Raw genomic sequence first — 21,924 nt, 5'->3', positions numbered from 1 at the left:
TACAACCATCGATGCCGCCACCGAGGGCATTCCTAGTGAAACCATCGATGCGCTCGGCCCCGAGTTGGCTGTGGCCACATCGCAAGTGCTAGAGAATTTGTCGGAGGCGGAGCGAAAAATGATAATCGAAGTGCTGAATCGGGACGAGAATGTACGGCAACGCGATGCGACGCGTATAATGTGAGTATAGAAAGGCGAAGAGCTGTATTTTATTATTGTTATTGCTATTATTATTATATTATATGTATTGGTTTTATTGCTTGAGCAAGGCATTTGCTATTGAGATGAGTAGCGCAGTATAGGAAGTGTTGCGTATACAACCCATCGGACGTGTTGAAAATTTTTATTTATTTTTACAAGTTTTTTGATTGACAAATATGAAATGATTGAAGAAACATTAGCTCGGAGTTATTAATTTTGAATTTTTCTACTATGCTTTTAAAGTAGGTACTACTTTAAAATGTACATCTTTCAGCATATTTACTGCACAAAACGTTTGAGAAAAAATAGGGAAAATACTGCAAAGGCCATGGAATATATGTTTGAAAAGTACACATTCCTTTTACTTAAATATAAGTTTTAAGAAAAATTGATGATATCATTAAAATAATTACTGTTTAATAAATTTGCTTGCTATCGCTATTATTTTTTATAAAAATTAGTAACAAAGAAGCAGTAGTGAAAGTAAAAAAATTTGGAAAAATCGGTAACAAGTCCTTGCCTTGTCTTGGTTTTTTTCCGGTAATGCGCGAGAGTTTTTCGAATTCTAGCATTTGTTTAAATTTTCTTCAAATAAAGCTGCCTGTAAAATAAAACATGTCTTATGTGAAGTCAATAACAGCAGGCCTAATTCTTGTTATCAAAAATTCTTAAATTTTTTCGGCTCTTCATTCACTTGAATCATTTTCCTTTTCCTGCTTATTTCTCATGTTTAAATTTTCTTTGTTAGATCCAGAGCTTGATAGATTCGATAATTTTGGTAGTTTTTTCAGCGGATTTTTATATTTTCCTTAGTTGTAATTCGCGGTTACTTTGTTAAAAAACTGCTTACTATACATATACGATTCGAATCTTTGGAAATTTAGATTCGAATAAGTAGATTGCTAGCTCGCTTACGCTAGTTTGGTGATAGATGAAAACCACCCACACCTCCTAGTAGGTGTTGCCCGTTTCGGTCAGTAAATGCTATTTTATTTCTCATCTAGCTGAACGTTTCCTTATTCGCCACCTGGGGACGCGACCGATGGAAGAGAGACAACTCCAAACGACTATGACGCTTTATGCCACACTAGGCGTTAAAGGAAATCTTATACATACTTATATGTACATATTTATATACTTATTCTATTCATATAAGTAGTATGTATATTCCGGAATACAAGACAATATCAAAAATGTTAAAATTTTAACATTTTTATCATTTTAACTCAAAAATTTAACATTTTTACCATTTAACTCATTTTTTTAACTTACAGTTACTCAAAATTTTAACATTTTTTAACATTTAACTCATTTTTTAGCTTATATTATCTCAAAAAATAAACGTTTAAATTTTGATGTGGGTCGATGAGTCCAACCCTAAATTATAGTTACTCGTAGTTAATATTTTTAAGATATTAAAGATATCTATTTTTGATGTACTAGTAATCAATATTTAGGTTGGTACAGTTAAAATTTTGTGTTGGGTCGATGTCTATTAAGTGAAAAAATGTTAAAATATTTATTACAAAATATTTAAAGTAATCTATTCAAACAAAAATAAAAAAAAAAGTTAAAAATTTTGAGTTGGGTCGATTATTATTGATTGATAATTTTAAATATTTATTACAAAATATTTAAAGTAATCTATTCAAACAAAAATAAAAAAAAAAGTTAAAAATTTTGAGTTGGGTCGATGATAATTTTAAATATTGATTACAAAATATTTAAAGTAATCTATTCAAACAAAAATAAAAAAAAAGTTAAAAATTTTGAGTTGGGTCGATGATAATTTTAAATATTGATTACAAAATATTTAAAGTAATCTATTCAAACAAAAATAAAAAAAAAAGTTAAAAATTTTGAGTTGGGTCGATTATTATTGATTGATAATTTTAAATATTTATTACAAAATATTTAAAGTAATCTATTCAAACAAAAATAAAAAAAAAGTTAAAAATTTTGAGTTGGGTCGATTATTATTGATTGATAATTTTAAATATTTATTACAAAATATTTAAAGTAATCTATTCAAACAAAAATAAAAAAAAAAGTTAAAAATTTTGAGTTGGGTCGATTATTATTGATTGATAATTTTAAATATTTATTACAAAATATTTAAAGTAATCTATTCAAACAAAAATAAAAAAAAAAGTTAAAAATTTTGAGTTGGGTCGATTATTATTGATTGATAATTTTAAATATTTATTACAAAATATTTAAAGTAATCTATTCAAAAAAAAAAAAAAATAAAAAAGGATACATTTATTTTTTAAAGTACCTTTCAAAAAAAACGACGAACTCCTCAAAACAAGAGTCTTTGAGTCAGATTTGAACTTGCAACAAAATTATTGTTATAATTCCAACTGCTTAACCAACTCATCTAAACATCATATTCTAAAGTAATGCAATTACAGCTGAGTAGTATGCAAAGCAAGCAATGCTGATCTTATCAACATTGCTCACAATCTATAAATAGAATAAGCATAAGCACAAACCAAAAAAAAAAAAATGAAATACTGTTGAATATGTTCACTTTGTGAACCGTTGACGGAGTCAACATGAGTCACAAACTGCAAGATAAGCATAATATTTGATAAGCTTTTATACATCAACACATGTTTCGACTCTGTCGAAACCGTTTGACTTTGTCAAACATGGTTACAAGTGCAGTATGTATTTAGCGTTAGAAGAGGGTGGACGCAAAAAAAAATTGAAACTTCAAATTTGAACTCTTTGAAGTTCAAATTTATAAAATTTACCCAATATTGGTTCATAACTTAAATCTCTTATTAAATATGTTATTGGATTAGATGGATAAATTTTACTAATATAAAATATTTCTCGAGTCCAATTATTTTTATATTTGTTTTCAAATTGTTTTTTATGTGATTGAATTCTTACTTTTTCTCCAATTTTAAAAACTGGTTTTTCTAAATTGTTTCTATTAATTTTAAAACAATTATCAAAAATTAATTGTTCATTTTTTTCATTTACTTCACATGGTTTCATACCAATAGTTCTATGTACATCTTTGTAATTATATTCATATAATATTTTATCAATTACATCAATCCAATTAGTATTTTTCTGAATTTCAAATCGTATTTTTAGTTTTTCATTAATGGTTCTATTAAATCTTTCTACAATTGATGATTTCTTTTCACTAAATGTTTGATACATGTTAATATTGTATTTATCTAAAACTTCTTGGAAATGTTTATTTAAAAATTCTTTACCAGAATCTGTATGAAGTAATTTTGGTGCACAACCTGCTTTTTTAATAATATTTAAAAATGCTTCAGAAGTTGTTTTTCCATCTTTCTTTTTTAATGGTTCTATATAAGCAAATTTAGAAAATGTATCAATTACATTAAGCATATATTTGTATCCTCTATTAATTCTAACATTAACTGTTGTCATAATTAGTAAATCTGCTGCCCATAGTTCATTTATGCCTTTAGTAATAATTTTTCTTCTTTCAAAATTTTTTCTTACTGGTTTATGCAACTCTTTTGCTATTTTAAAATCATTATTTTTAGTATCAATAAATTCATCTTTATCCATTTCAAAAATATTTAAAATTTATTTTAATTAAATAACAATGATATCAGATAAAGTTTTAAAAGAATATATTAAAACACAAAAAGACTTAAAAAATAAACTTCAACAATTTAATTTAAACAAAGTAATAAAACAAGAAAAAATTAATGAAGATCTTCAAGCAATTATTCAACCATTAAATCAATCAGTTATTAATGTTCACAATTTAAATGATAGCTTTAAAAATTTAATAGTAGATTTAAATCAATCAAATCAATCATATAAAAAAACAATAGATAGACATTCACAAAGTGAACATGTTTCAACGGAGTCGAAACCGTTTGACAATAATATGAATTTACAAACTAATGAATTTAACGAAAAGCAACTATCACCAATTAGAAAAACAAACAAACAAAAATTAGTTGAAAGTACACCAACAACTAGCACAGGTTCACGAAGCGAACAGTTGACTCCATCAACATCAAAAGACGCTCTTTTGCGTAGTGCAAATGAAACGTTATCTACACCAGTACAATTTATTTCCGAAAAAATTGGAAATATGGCAATGAAATATTTAAATTTAAATAATTCTGATATGAAATTATGTGACAATATTTTTGGTCTAAGATCTGAAGATGGAAAAGATTTATGGATTGGTAATACTGAAGTAAAAATTAGTAATAATGATATTATTTTAAATAATAAAACTTATAATGGAACAAAAGGGTTATGGGAATTAATAACTTTAAAAGAACCATCAACAGCTGTAACAAATAATGATTTACAAACTTATGAAGAAATTATATTATCAACATATGCTTACATGCAAAATAATGACAAAAGTTCTAAACGTATTAAATCTAGCGTTGGAAATAAATATATGAATTTTATTAGACCAATATTGATTAAAAATAAAATTATAAAAGAAAAAGTAGGATTTGGTTTAAATTCAAAAAATAATCTTTCAAAATCATTACAAAATTTTAAAATTAAAACTAGTTTACCTACTGAATATGTTCGTTTTGCGAATCGTTCACAATGTGAACGTGTTTATTGGAATGATATTAATGAATTAAAAGATAGATTAAATTTGTTGATAGGCGAGTATAATGCAGGAAATGATAGTCCAGAAATACATAATGAAATTATGAATATTATTGAGGAACTAAGAGAAGAAAATATGTTGACTCTCTCCGAAGGAAACGTATTAACTGTTTAATTAAATTACATATAAATTTAAATAAATTAAAAATTTTTTTTTTTTCTAATAAATGGGAATTGATAAGTTTGGACAAAAATCTTTTTCAGAAATAAATTCATCTAATGAATATTCTCTTAATAGAATAATATCATTAGAAAATGAAGTTGAAGAAATTCGTTCAAATAGTGATCAAATGAAAGATATTATTAGTAAATTAATGGAATTAAATCAACTACTTCAAAAAGAAGTTGAAAAACAAGAAAAAGATAATGTGGTAGCTTTTGGTGTTGTATATAAAGAAATAGAACAATTAGAAAATAATTTAAATCAAGATATTATTAACATAACTAAACAAGTAGATTTTATAGAAACAAATATTGAAAATTTTAAAAACAGTTTAGAAAAACAATTGGATAGTTATTCGGAAAAACAAATTTTAATTGATAATTATCTTAAAGATTTAGTTTTACAAAATAAAGACAATATTAATCAAAATAATATTACTAAACAAAATGATGAAACTAATAATAAGATTGATAAAAGTATTCAAGTAGATGAATATATAAAACAATTAAATATTGAAGAAAGTGAAACAGATATTGAAGAAAGTAAACTACAAATTGAAACAAATATAATTCAAAAATAATTTAAAAAATTCATACATATATAAATGATAAACAAAAATAATAAATCAAAATAAAAATTCAAATATTCAACATCGTTGAAATATGTTCACATCATATTTCATTTGAAATTAAAAAAAAAACTTAATCTAATATAATTAATAATTTAATGTATAGTAAATAGGAGGGGTTCGTTTTAGTTACCTACATTTCCTATTTCATAATGTCCCCAGGGTAATTTGTAAGTCTTATTTAACTTATCGTTATCATTATTATTCAACTTTTTATTGAAATAAAACTTATCATCATAGGGTGACAATCCTATTTTATTCTCTTCTGTAGTATATAGTTTATTATCATATGATCTAATATTATGAACAGTTTCATTTTTATTTTTTAAATTAATCAAACAATTCTTATAATCTTCAATTGTTAACTTTTTAATATTATTTTTCTTTATTCCTTTACAAACTTTTTTATCACAAACATCGGTCTTAAATGCATACATTTTACTTCTAAGTCCACAAAATTCTCTAATTGGTATTCCATTATATTCATCTTTAAATTTTCCTGGTACTTTTTTATTAATATTAGATTTTAAATCTTCAATTGGAAAATTATCTATATAATCACTGGTATCATAATTATCTAGATCATCTTTCATTTCAGAATAAATATCAAAATCATCACCAATATATTTACCTTCAAAATAAAGAATAAATGAATCAGTATCTGTTCCTAATAATTTCATTCTATTACCATATTTAGTTTTAAGTTGTACATACATTTTAAACATTAATAATTTTGATAAATCTAAAATATTTTGACCTCCAAAGATAGGTTTATTTAATTTAATATTAGAATTTTTACCAAACACTACACACATATTATGATCTATTATTTTTCTTGATTGATATGTATTTCTACTTATTAGTTTTCTCATAATTTTTTCAGTTTTAACTATTCTAACATTAAGTCTATTTCTAACATTTTCCATTTGTTTACCATATACACTATTATTCATAAGTTTGAAAAAATCTTTTTCAAAATCGTTTTTAGCTTCTTTTCTAAGTGTTGTATTTTTTTCAATATAATTTTTTAACCATGCTTCTTGTCTACATTTAATACCTCTATGAATTTTAGTTAAAATTACACCATTATTTAAATATTCTTTTAATAATCTTATATCAATTATATAATTTTTCTTTGGTAACAACGTACACATTAATTTTTTAATTTTATCATTTGGTTTACTACCAATCCCTTTATTAATTAAGTCTGTTTGATTTGGTGATAAATCTTCAAATTGTGGAACATAATGATGAGGTGCTGGAGCATAATCATTATAAAAGTTGTGTAATTCCGGAGGAATACTTATATCAACTTCTAATGTATATCCAATATTATTATCATCAAAATTATTATTTAAAATATTATTAACATTACAAAAGTATTTAATTTCATCTTCATTTAACCATTCATGATTACCAACACTTAATTTTTGTGACATGGCCCATCCATATAAATTATTTGCATCTAAATATAAAATATAACTTGTTAATTTTTTAGAATCGTATATACCTTTAAGAGAAGCTTCCTCTTTACTTAATTTATAAACTTGTTCTACAATATCAGCATGTTCACTCTGTGAACCGTTGACAGAGTCAACATGTTCACTCTGTGAACCGTTGACAGAGTCAACATGTTCCTTTCGGTAACCGTTGACATGGTCAATATGTTCACTCTGTGAACCGTTGACAGAGTCAACGTAATAATAACAATTATTAGCTTTAGCATAGTTATGTGCAATTTGTGATATTCCACCTCTAGTTCCACTTTCATAAAATTCATACATATCTTGATCTGTTAATAATTCTAATTTTTGTTTGGTTAATTTTAAAGCAGATGAATTACTTAAATGTGGTGAACTTATATAATGTATAGGATCTAAATTATAATTTTTAAAACATTCTTTTCTAAAATTATCAAATACATCACTTAAAAGTATAACATCTAATTTCAAATACCAGTTATGATAGTCTCTAAATGTTTTACAATTAAAATGTTTCCAAAATTTATTTGCAAATTTATAATCGTTAATATTAATATTTCCATTTAATGATGAATGAAAATCTTCAAGATTTGGAAATTCTGTTATACTTAATTTTTTATAATCATCAATAAATTCATATGGATATACACCTTTTCTAAGTAAATAACATTTATTTTTTAATGATAGATTTTTAAAAATATTATTAAAGTTTTCTAAATGATCAAAATTAATAGGTTTTATATTTTTAGTATTACAAACTGAACAAATACTACAAGCATATATTTTATTCTCAGTATTTTTACCAACTTTATAAGATACATAATCTATATTTCTTATTTTCTTACATGTTACACAATATATATCATTAACATCTAATAAATTTTTAACAGCTTTATCTAATGAAGTATTTATAAATTCCATTGAATCTATAAATCTTAATTCTATTTTTTCGACAACTGTATATAATTCTAAATCTGTTGAATTACAATTACGACAAGTGTTTCTTGTCTTTAAATTATATTGATATTTACATTTTTCATTTTTACATTTTAAATATTTAGTTTCACCTACAATAACTGGTTTTTTAATTTGTTTAAATTTTTCAGTGCTCGTTGCTAGAACACTAGTTTCAGTTTCAGGATGAAATTCATCTAAATATTTTAGAAATAATTTTGAATCATAACCTTTTAAATTATGAATAATAATTGGTAAAAATTTTGGCATCTTTAACTTTAGATTACATTTATTACATAAAGCCATTCTATATTTACCAGTTGTATGGTCATGATCCCAACATTTTTTATTTTCTTCAGAAAATGGAATATCACAAATTTCACAATTGTTAGTATTATCAAACTTTAATATCGATTCTTTATCCTGAATTATATTATTCAATTTTCTTACTTCATAATAATCTTTAGCATATTTTATTAAATTATCTAAGAATGATTTCAATAGCACTTTTCTATTAGAAGTATTCTTTGAAATATATTGTTTGTTATAAGTGTTATAAATACCATAACTATTTGGAATGTGTTCATGAAGTAATATTGTATTTTTACATTTGCCAGATTTTTTTTTATTAATTTTTTCCAAAGTACATTCAAAATCAGCATATAAAGTATATGGATGAAATAATTCTGCACCATTAGATTTATATTTTAAAATATTTTCACCCTCTTTAGGTAACTTTATATTTTGTATTATATTATTATCATCTTTTAATAAATAACATGTTTTTATATGTTCTTCTAATTCATCAGATTTTTCAAAATGTTTAAAACATTTATTACAAATATGTAGATGTTCATGCTGATGATGAATTTTACCACTTAAAAATCCAGATAAATTTTTAAGTGGTACAAAGTGAGATTTGTATGTTTCTTCTGTAATATTTTCTTCTATATATATAATATTAACATGTTTTTTTGGCAAACCATTAACGAAATTACGAAAAGAGTTACTTTTATACATTAATTGAATTTGGTAATATTCATCATCATTTTTTTCTGAATCATAATGATAAAAATTCATGGTAATATTAAAATAATCTTCTAATTTTTTAACATTTTCTTCATTAATTATAAATGGAAATTCTAAATTTAGATTTTTAAATGTATCATCATTTTCTAAATCTTCAAGATATTTTTTATATTTTGTTGGTCTTTCTGGATGAATTTTTAACACATCTTGATAAATAGAATATAAGATACAATATAAAATACATTTATTATCAGTATTTTTAATATTAACACAATTTCTATTAGTAAATGGAATATATGATCCAGCAAGAATTTGAGACTTATCTCTACTAATATGTGTTTTTACTATTCTAACAAAGCTAGCTGTAGATCCTTTTGTACATTTTTCTGAGAATTTATTATTTATTTCCTCTATCATTAAATAAAATTCTTTTGTATAGTTTAATCTATTAACATAATGTATTTCTGATCTATACCAATATTCATAACTTTCTTTAATTTTATTAGTTTTTTTATCAATATTCACAATATTTACCGCTGTTGCTAAAGACACTTTAAAATTACTATATTTTTTAAAACCTTTGAAAAAATATTTGAAACAATTTCTTTTTATTAATTCTAAATGCTTTTCAATATCAAATTCTTCATTATTTGTAAACTCTAAATCAGCAACCATATTGTTAAAACATGAACCATTTAATTGTTTTTCTTGAATATCAATAATATCAAAATCATAATCATCAAAATTTTGAAATATATTTTGAATAACATCATTATTATGCTTTTCTATTAAAACACTTATTATGTTTAATAAACTATTTTTATTTTTATTATACCAATATTTTGGCAATTGAAAAATATGTTTATTTGCTCTAATATATTTTTTTAGATTTTTTAAATTTTTGGATTTCAATTCTTTAATATTAAATGAATTCATTTTTATTTATTTGATATTTTTACTTAATTTTTCCTTATTTATATAGAAAAATTTTTTTTAAATATTTTGAATTATCGCCAATAAATAATATTTAAATATTAATTACTTCATAATAAATTGTTAATTATTTTCTTTATTATTAATATATTTAATATGAAATTGAGAATTACAATGACGTTTTTTATGTGATACTGTATACCACATTCCACATTCACACTTTAATCTTTCAAATCTTGATGGTAATGAGTTATAATATGCAATTTTTTGATTGTAACAGTTTTTACAATATCTCTTATTCGAAATAAAATTAGAAATAGTTTTTTCTTCTAAACATGAAAAACATATTTTTTTACCATCTATAATAGACAAACATATTTTTTCACCATTTATTATTTTATGATATAATCTTTGTTGTTGTTGTATTATTTCACCCATTGTTTCCAATTTATTAACAAATATTTTTTTTAAATTTATGTTAACTTTGTTAACTATTTTCTTCGAAAATATCAATTTACATTTCTAATATTTAATCTTATACTAATTTTTTCTTTTCTAAAATCAATGAAATTATTATCCTGATCAACTATATAAATAGTTATATTTCTAATAGTATTTGTATTTACTGGATAGTATATTAAATTTGTAGGTATTTCATTTATTTTTTCACCAGGTTTATCATTGATAAAAAATTCATGAATAATATTTGTTTGTTTATTATTTTCATAACTACCTCCTACAATATTACATTTTATTCTAATAGAATTAACATTCATAATATTTACTGGTAAATCAGATGATACTAATGTATTAGGTTGAATAATTTGTTCACTAAATCCTAGTAATGAAGCTATGGAATTTTTTTGTGTAAAATCAATAATATAATCACTTTTAATTTCAACTTTTAATGTTGTCATATTTGGTTTAATAGTAATACCCTTTATTTTCTCTTTTATAAAATTGTTTATATCATTTATTTCATATGAACCAGTTGGAAATGTAATTTTTTTGTTAACACTGTTAATTGTATGTAAATTATCTTGTGAATCATTTCCTTCGAAAATATGTTCACTTTGTGAACCAATGACAGAGTCAACATAATGTAAAATATTATTTTTTAATTTTTCAGATATGTTCGGTATAGAATTATAAGTAGAAAAATTAAGCAAACACATTTCAAAATCATGTTTAACTTCATTTGACTCTGTTGAAATATGTTTATTATCTAAAATTATTGGTTCATCAAAATTACATGAAATTATTGAAGTATTTCCATCTAATGATATAGTCGGCATTATTTAATTAAGTAAAAATTTTAAACATAGATGACCACAAATTATTTCATTTATTTCTTGATCAATATTATTATTAAAAATTACAGTATTTTCATTAGTTTTGAAATATTTTTCTATTAATATTGGTAATTTATTTATAGCAAAGGAATCATAGTAAAAAATATGATTATTATATTTTTTATATGCTACCCAGTGTGTACCATTACCATCATTATTATCTAAATTTATTATTCCACATTCTTTATCTTTTATCTTTTCTGGTAATCTATCTTTCATGAATACACCCCTAAAATTTGCTATATTAAATTTTCTAGCATATTTTTTTAAATCATAATTACTTAATGGTTTAATTGGAATTAATTCAAAATCAAATTTTTTTTAAGTAACATACCATTACCAGATTTTTTAAGTAACATACCATTACCAGATTTTATATTTTTTTCTTCTAATGCTTTATTATGACGTATTTTTTCTTCTAATAATTTATCGTTAGTTTTTTTATCATTATATGCTCTATATAATGTTGTTCCTGCAGTAACTGCAGCTCCTATTGCTGGAATAAGTGGTAATAGTGCTGGTAAAAATCCGCCAATTTTTTCATTATTAAAACTTTGTAACTGAGACATAGATAATTTTAATATAAAAATTTTAAAAGTAGTTTTATTATTATCTAAATGTTTTTTTATTGAATTAATTTGTTTTCTAGTTAATGGTAAATATGTTTCATTCATTACACTTTCTTTAGTTCTTTGTAATTGAATTGGTTCTAATTTTATAGTAATATCTGTTTTATTTTTCATAGCATCATAAACTTGTTTTTGTTGATCCTCATTTAGAGATATTGGATATTTAATATATCGTCCACATTTTGGAATAAAATTAATTTCATTTTCATTTGTATTATGTTCACTTTGTGAACCGTTAACAGAGTCAACATTTATCAATTCTTCAGTTAATGAATTGTGAGTTGTTAAACCCATACCCATTTTTCTTTTAAATTTCATAGCATTAGTAGTTAAATATGCATTTACTTTTTCTGATAAACTAGCATCTTTTGCTGAAACTCTTGACCATGCTTTATCTTCTAAAATTTTATCAGCTTCATGTCTTTTCTTTATATCGTTACTTTTAGAATATGCAATATCATGTTCTTTAGCTGCTTCATCTAATTTATTAATTGGATGTATATCTTTTTCAAGTTTTAATTCAAGATTAGTACCAGGTCCTAAATAATTATATCCTGGAGAATGTAATTCAAATGGAAGATTATTTATAAGATTATTTATAATACCACTACCATAATATCGCACCATTTATTATAATAGAAAATGTGATGTATTTATTTATTTATTTGGATAATTATTAATCATGAACTGAAGGTAAACTTGAAATATCATCATCAACTTTTTTATTAATATTAGACAATTCGTTTTTATTTTTCTTATTTATTTTAGTTACATTCTTTAAAAGTTCCTCTGTTAAACTATTTGATTTAGTCTGTCGAGAATTGTATTCATTTGTCGAGAATTGTCGAGAATTGTCTTCTTTTGTTGAGAATTGTTGAGAATTGTCTTCATTTTTAGTGTTTTTGCCAATAATTTCAATACCAAGTAATTTAAGTCCATTATTAAGAGAATCGCGTGAAATATGATTTTGTTCGCAAAATTTTACTTTAGTTAATTTTAAAGTACTAGCTTGTTCTAAATAATTAATAGCTAAATTTCTTTCTCTAATTTGTTTAAGTTCTTTAGCATTTTTTGGAATATGAATATTTTTTGAATTTCTAAAACTTTTTGTTTTCCCTTGTAGTGATACAAGTGGTGAAACAGTTCTAGTAGAAGGGCTTGGATGATTGTATAAATTAGTTATATTCTTATACATTTTATTAATTTTAATTTATTTATGAAAAAATTTTTTAAAATAATTATATTTTTCTTAGTGTTTCAATATAAAAAAATATTAAAAATTTTTATTATAATAAATGTCGAATATACATACAATTGAAGAATTTAAAACAAATACTGATGTGCCTATCTTGAAATTAAGAGGATCTAGTATAAAACTATTAAATAAAGAAGAAATAGAAAAAGAGGTTAAACAAACACAAGAATTTATTAGGCAACATAAATCTCAGTTTAATAATAGAAGTGGTTTTGTTCAATGTTTAAATGATGCACTTAAAAATAATGATCATGTATGGCATGAATATGCTGTTTGTATTATGAAAAGTGTTAAAAATATTAAAGATTATAATATTGAATTACATTCAGAATCAAATAAAATATTAGTAAATGAATTATTAAATGAGAAAGCTATATTAGAATTTAGTTTAATGAGTTATGAAGAAATTATTGGCAAATTAAATGATGATATGTATGAGTTACAAGTAAATTATGATATTCTTGAATCAGAACATAATAACCTTATAAATAGCATTGAAAATAAAAACGCTGCATTAGCTGAAAAATATAAGAACAATTTTATTAAAAGACAAAAAGCTATTGAAGAATCTAAAACAATGAAGATTGGACTAGTAAATAAAAAAATTACTACACAAAAACTCAATGATTTATTGAAAAGTGTAAGTAAAATGAAATAAAAAAAAAAATATTGTTAATAAATGAATACTTGTGTTAATATTATTCCATATCAAAATAATTGTATATCACAGTTATACATAATTGATGCTAATAATAAATATAATGGAGGATGTAGATGTGTCATAATGGATCCGTCTTTATTAAAATTAATTTCTATTGTAATTTTTATTGTAATTGCAATTCTTATATTTTATGCAATATATTTAGATATACAAAAAAAGGTAATTGAAAATGAATGTAAAAAGATTAACAAAAAAAAAAAATATTAAAAATATTTAGGATTTTTTCTATTGCATTAAATGAATAATTGTAAAAACAATTTTGATAAAAATAATCAATTATCAAAAATAGATTTTATTATTTCAAATGGAATAGATAAAATAATGCAAAATGAATACATTTCAATGGTACTAATTATTATTCTATTAATAATGTTTTTTTATAATTTGATAAGACAATTAAATACAAGACTACAATTATTTTAAACATAGGTTTCGACCTAGTCAAAACATATTAGTAAATTTTTAATAATATTTTTTAGTTAAATAAATGAAAGAAGAAAAAGGTATCGAATCTTATGACTTTTATGAACATTTGCCATCTAATTCTACACTATTAAATGAATATGGAAGACCAATAGAAATAAATATTAATAATCAAGACATTAAAACGTTACCATCAAAAAGTTTACTTAATATTAGAGGTCAAATTATTGCTAAAGATAAAGATGGTAAAATATTAGATAAACTTAATCCTGATAAAATAAATTTTGTGAATAATGGTATAATAAATCTGTTTAGTAAAATTACATATTTTATTAATTCAGTTGAAATTGATAAAATTGAAAATCCTGGAATAACAACAACAATTAAAGGCTTAGCATCATTTTCTAATGATTTATCATTAAATAATGCTGGTTGGCAAATTGTAAATAAAGGTAGTGTTTGTAATAAGAAAGGTTATTTTTCTGTTAGCATTCCATTGTGTATATTAATTGGGTTTTTTGATGATTACAAAAATTTCATTTTTAGAATTAATCAAAAATTAGAATTAATAAGATCAAATGATGATACAAATTGTTTAATTATTGATAGTAGTTTAAGTGATCATACTTTTTCTATTGATATTAATCAAATTATATGGAGAATGCCTCATGTTAAATTTTCAGTTGAAGTTGATCATGAAATTAATAAAAAAATTTCAAATAATACAAACTTTCAAATGTATTTTAGAAATTGGAGATACTATTGTACTACTGCAATTCCAGCTGTAAAGACTTATACCTGGAATATAACATCATCTAGTGCTAAACCTAGATATTTTCTTATTGCATTTCAAACATTAAGAAATCAGAATAATTATAAAGACAATAGTAAATTTGACCATTGTAATTTAGAAAATGTTGTAGTTAAATTAAATACAAATAGATATCCAAACTATGATATGCAACTATCTATTAATCAAAATAAATTTGATACATTATATAATATGTTTCTAGATTTTAAAAATTCATATTATGGTTCTAGTATAAATAATTTACCAATAGTTAATTATGATACATTTTTAAAAGAATATCCAATAATATGCATTGATACATCTAAACAGAATGAGGTAATTAAAGAGGCTGCTATTGATATTAAAATTGAATTTAAATGGACAGAAGATTTTCCATCAAATACAGTCGTTCACTGTTTAATTATTAGTGATGATAGTTATTCATATAATCCACTAACAAATCAAGTGATGCATGTTTGACTTGTTTTTTTAAATTTTTATAAAATTAAAATTAACTAAAAATTAATTGAAATAAATATGTAATTAATTATATTAATAGATTAAAAAAATTTATCTAAAATTCTAAATTATGGATGGTCATTTAAAAGTTACTAAATTAGATAATAAAATTAAATTAACTATTCAAAATTTTGATACTCATAAACCAATAAAAAGATTAAATGAAATATTTCCGAATATTATTAGAGCAATTATTTGTGGACCAAGTAATTGCGGAAAAACAAATGTATTATTAAATATATTATCAAAGATTTATTATTCTGATATAATAATTTGTTCAAAAACTTGCTATCAAGAAAAATATAAATTTTTGGAAGATATGATAATTCAATTCAATAAATTGTGTGTTAAAAATGATTTGGAATCTAAAGATATAAAATGTTTATCAATTCAATCTCTACCAACACCTGAAAATATTAAACCATATTCTGTAATAATATTTGATGATATCTCTACAGAACAACAAGATAATATTTCCAATTATTTTGCTTATGGTAGACACAATAACATTTCTTGTTTTTATTTATGTCAAACATATTCAAAAATACCTAAACAATTGATAAGAGATAATGCAAACTATATAATTTTATTTAAACAAGATAAGACTAATCTGAAACACATATTTAATGATCATTGTAATGATATTGATTATGATATTTTAAAAAATATGTGTATTCAATGTTGGAAAGAACAGTTTGGATTTTTAGTAATAGATAAAGAACAAGAAACAAATGATGGTAGATATAAAAAAATGTTTGAATTTTTCTTTACAATATAAAAAAATGTTTGAATTTTTGTTTGAATAAGATTTTTATTTTTTATTATTTCCATTTATTTTGGAAATCTTTATATTTTTCATTTTTTTCATCAAAAACTATATCTAATATTTTTCTATATTTATATAATCCATCAATGGTGGGCAGCAGATTTACTAATTATGACAACAGTTAATGTTAGAATTAATAGAGGATACAAATATATGCTTAATGTAATTGATACATTTTCTAAATTTGCTTATATAGAACCATTAAAAAAGAAAGATGGAAAAACAACTTCTGAAGCATTTTTAAATATTATTAAAAAAGCAGGTTGTGCACCAAAATTACTTCATACAGATTCTGGTAAAGAATTTTTAAATAAACATTTCCAAGAAGTTTTAGATAAATACAATATTAACATGTATCAAACATTTAGTGAAAAGAAATCATCAATTGTAGAAAGATTTAATAGAACCATTAATGAAAAACTAAAAATACGATTTGAAATTCAGAAAAATACTAATTGGATTGATGTAATTGATAAAATATTATATGAATATAATTACAAAGATGTACATAGAACTATTGGTATGAAACCATGTGAAGTAAATGAAAAAAATGAACAATTAATTTTTGATAATTGTTTTAAAATTAATAGAAACAATTTAGAAAAACCAGTTTTTAAAATTGGAGAAAAAGTAAGAATTCAATCACATAAAAAACAATTTGAAAACAAATATAAAAATAATTGGACTCGAGAAATATTTTATATTAGTAAAATTTATCCATCTAATCCAATAACATATTTAATAAGAGATTTAAGTTATGAACCAATATTGGGTAAATTTTATAAATTTGAACTTCAAAGAGTTCAAATTTGAAGTTTCAATTTTTTTTTGCGTCCACCCTCTTCTAACGCTAAATACATACTGCACTTGTAACCATGTTTGACAAAGTCAAACGGTTTCGACAGAGTCGAAACATGTGTTGATGTATAAAAGCTTATCAAATATTATGCTTATCTTGCAGTTTGTGACTCATGTTGACTCCGTCAACGGTTCACAAAGTGAACATATTCAACAGTATTTCATTTTTTTTTTTTTGGTTTGTGCTTATGCTTATTCTATTTATAGATTGTGAGCAATGTTGATAAGATCAGCATTGCTTGCTTTGCATACTACTCAGCTGTAATTGCATTACTTTAGAATATGATGTTTAGATGAGTTGGTTAAGCAGTTGGAATTATAACAATAATTTTGTTGCAAGTTCAAATCTGACTCAAAGACTCTTGTTTTGAGGAGTTCGTCGTTTTTTTTGAAAGGTACTTTAAAAAATAAATGTATCCTTTTTTATTTTTTTTTTTTTTTGAATAGATTACTTTAAATATTTTGTAATAAATATTTAAAATTATCAATCAATAATAATCGACCCAACTCAAAATTTTTAACTTTTTTTTTTATTTTTGTTTGAATAGATTACTTTAAATATTTTGTAATAAATATTTAAAATTATCAATCAATAATAATCGACCCAACTCAAAATTTTTAACTTTTTTTTTTATTTTTGTTTGAATAGATTACTTTAAATATTTTGTAATAAATATTTAAAATTATCAATCAATAATAATCGACCCAACTCAAAATTTTTAACTTTTTTTTTATTTTTGTTTGAATAGATTACTTTAAATATTTTGTAATAAATATTTAAAATTATCAATCAATAATAATCGACCCAACTCAAAATTTTTAACTTTTTTTTTTTATTTTTGTTTGAATAGATTACTTTAAATATTTTGTAATCAATATTTAAAATTATCATCGACCCAACTCAAAATTTTTAACTTTTTTTTTATTTTTGTTTGAATAGATTACTTTAAATATTTTGTAATCAATATTTAAAATTATCATCGACCCAACTCAAAATTTTTAACTTTTTTTTTATTTTTGTTTGAATAGATTACTTTAAATATTTTGTAATCAATATTTAAAATTATCATCGACCCAACTCAAAATTTTTAACTTTTTTTTTTATTTTTGTTTGAATAGATTACTTTAAATATTTTGTAATAAATATTTAAAATTATCAATCAATAATAATCGACCCAACTCAAAATTTTTAACTTTTTTTTTTATTTTTGTTTGAATAGATTACTTTAAATATTTTGTAATAAATATTTTAACATTTTTTCACTTAATAGACATCGACCCAACACAAAATTTTAACTGTACCAACCTAAATATTGATTACTAGTACATCAAAAATAGATATCTTTAATATCTTAAAAATATTAACTACGAGTAACTATAATTTAGGGTTGGACTCATCGACCCACATCAAAATTTAAACGTTTATTTTTTGAGATAATATAAGCTAAAAAATGAGTTAAATGTTAAAAAATGTTAAAATTTTGAGTAACTGTAAGTTAAAAAAATGAGTTAAATGGTAAAAATGTTAAATTTTTGAGTTAAAATGATAAAAATGTTAAAATTTTAACATTTTTGATATTGTCTTGTATTCCGGAATATACATACTACTCATATACGTACATACTTACATTCCGGATACTAATGTCGTAATTGAGACTGCAGTTTCTTGCCACCAAAATGCCTACTGGCTACTGTTTCAATTTAAATATAAAAATTCCTTAATCCTCTATACTTGTACAAATACAATGGAAAAATTCCATTTTTAGTTTATTTATTTTTTTACCTTAAAAGCATAAAAAAATATATATTCTAATAATCTCCACACGCCCGGCAAGCTCGCAACGTAGCAAGACGAAACGAACGACAAACCTTACTGATAAGTATTAATTGGAAAAACTATTATTGTTATCACCTCATACTGTAAACTAGAAAAATCAAAAGTTTTTAGAATCTCATAGGAAGAGCATTTTTTAAATTATACTAATTTAATTGAAAAACAAGTTACGATGAAAACTGGGAAGTTTGTTGTTGCAGCAGCATATACAAACCACACTCGTGCACAAGGAAACCTGCTGGAGTGACAGTCCCGTAAAAAACAAAAGCACCCACGTACTTCTTGTAATTACAAATTTTGGTACTCAACTCTTTTTATTTAATTTTAATTAATTTTTCATCAAAAAAAGTTCATTCTTTAACAAAGGCCGTATTAAACAAAATTCCGAAATTCAGAAAAATTCACACACATTTTTTATGTGGAGGAAGAGCTCAACACCATAGCAAAAAATTGTCCGAAATCAACGCGATCTTGATACTTTTAAAATTTTCACTTTGTTGGACTAAAAATTACTGGCCTCTAAAACTGCATGCTTAAAATTTGTATAATAATTCAGACTAAAAAGTTGGAAATATTGATGCATTTTTCTGAATTTCGTCTGTATTTTAATTCAAAATTAAAAAAATTATATGTCAAAATTTATAATCTCCAGGAGTGCGAGGTGTAGAGTTGTTGTTCTAGCAGCATAAGAATTTCCCACACTTGTGCGGGAATGCAGCTGGAGTGACAGTCCTTGACCGAATATAAATCCGGCCGTTCCGGTAGAGCCGACTGTCGTGAGAACGTAAGTGTGTAAGCCCTTGCGTTGCTTGCATTGCCTTTCTTAATTAAAGAAAAATGGTATCTCTATATTTTGAAAGCCTGGGTATGGTACGCTATATATATTCAGTACATTTCATAATATTATTGAAATATATTTATATATTTTATGCTTTTATTCCTGTATGGAAATAGGGCCTCAACAAATTGTTTCCACTTGTGCCGATTTTGAGCTCGTATTTGAACTTAACTCCATGTTTAGTTCGTTTTTCCCATCTCGGCCTCAATAATCCTTCTCCAATTGTTAACCATCTTTCTTTGCGGCGGCTACCCTGCGGGTTCTATTCAATTGCAGTTCTGGTGACGTCGTTAGGTCGGAGTATTGTGTGACCAAGTCAGTTCCAGTTCCGTTTGGAAATTTCCCAGGGTTCTGCTTTGTGGCTTGTCAAAGCCCTTTTTCAGCTGGGCTCTTTCGCATCCATCTGCCCTTGATCATCTTTGCCTTTACCAACCGTATTAGTTTTGATGGCACGAGTTGACTTTTACAACAAAACTAAGTCATGGGGTGATTCACTATAAGGATCGCTATTACCTCCATCTGCTATCGTTTTGATTTTTCAGGAATCCCTTTTGTAAATGGTTTTAATTGAAGTTTTAAACATAAGTAGAAATTCTTAGTAATTTGTGCCATGAACGCCGCTTCTATTTGGCTTTAGGTACTTATTTTGTTATTACATAAATGTACCATTTAAATACCTTAAGTTTTGCTTAAATTCCCTGAAATATTTGTTTTACTCAATCGCAAATTTCAGTTTAATCTCCATGAAAGTGATGAAGAAATTGATTAGAGATACAGTCAGTCTAACAAAAGCGAGACCGCCATAACTTCCCTAATTGACCAATTCGATTCAAACAAACTGCATTGTGTGGGCTTATAATATAGCATTTATAATACGCAATATATTTAATAAAATTGATAGTCACCGTCATTAGCTATAATGGCTGCACATCAATGGTATGACTCAAATTCTTTGTATTAATTTCTGCGCACGTTGTGGAAGTAATCGGCTACAAATCAGAGGAATTTTCTTTGATAACTATTTGAGCGTCCTTTTGTTATTTTCCTTCGAGTTTCTGCTTAATTTTGCCTAAACATTTTCAGTAGGGTTGGCATCAAGCGACTGTGAAGGCCAATCCAACATTTCAATTCCATTTGGCTGTTTCTACTTTACACACCTTCGGCTTCGATGCTTGGGATCGCTGTCCTCTTATAAAATCCATGGTTAGCTAGTTCTTCTAAACATCTTCGCAGCTGATGGCTATGATGCTTGTTGGTAAATTTTATTCATCAAAACTACATTTAAGTTGGCGGTAAAGACGAATAAACAGCTAAGTCCTTTTCCGGAGAATCATCCGCAAACATGAACCTTAACTGGAAGTTTAACAGTTCGTTGAAGTTGCCGATTAACAGCAGTACGTCAGCACCGACATATGCCGCTATTCGTCCAAAAGAAAGTTTCAGCCGTGAGTATTGTGTTTGTCCAATTCCGTTCTGAATTTGCCTCAGTCCATACAAATCCTTTTCCAATGTGTTATAAGGAGAGCAACGTTTTTTTCAATGTGCTCCGGAATTTGGGGTCTTCTGCACGTAAACATACTCGAATCGTGTCTTTGGTGTCTTTTAATGCCCGTTTTCAATAAAACTGATTCAGCTTCACCCGACGATAAGTTCGGCTTTGTCACAAACAAATCAATGATCTTCTGATCTTGCTTTGGAAAGATATTTTTTGGACCTCCACCAGGGTAGTCATCAACGTTTTTAACTTCGGTATACCATTTCACCCATTTATTTGTGAATGTCTTCGATTCCTTCAAATATTTTGGTGCAGATGCACGTGAAGGTTTTGGACCTTTAGGGTGGG

The sequence above is a fragment of the Anastrepha ludens genome, chromosome 2, assembly GCF_028408465.1.
Source record: "Anastrepha ludens isolate Willacy chromosome 2, idAnaLude1.1, whole genome shotgun sequence".
NCBI classification, from domain to species: domain Eukaryota; kingdom Metazoa; phylum Arthropoda; class Insecta; order Diptera; family Tephritidae; genus Anastrepha; species Anastrepha ludens.
Note: the sequence above shows the minus strand (reverse complement) of the source record.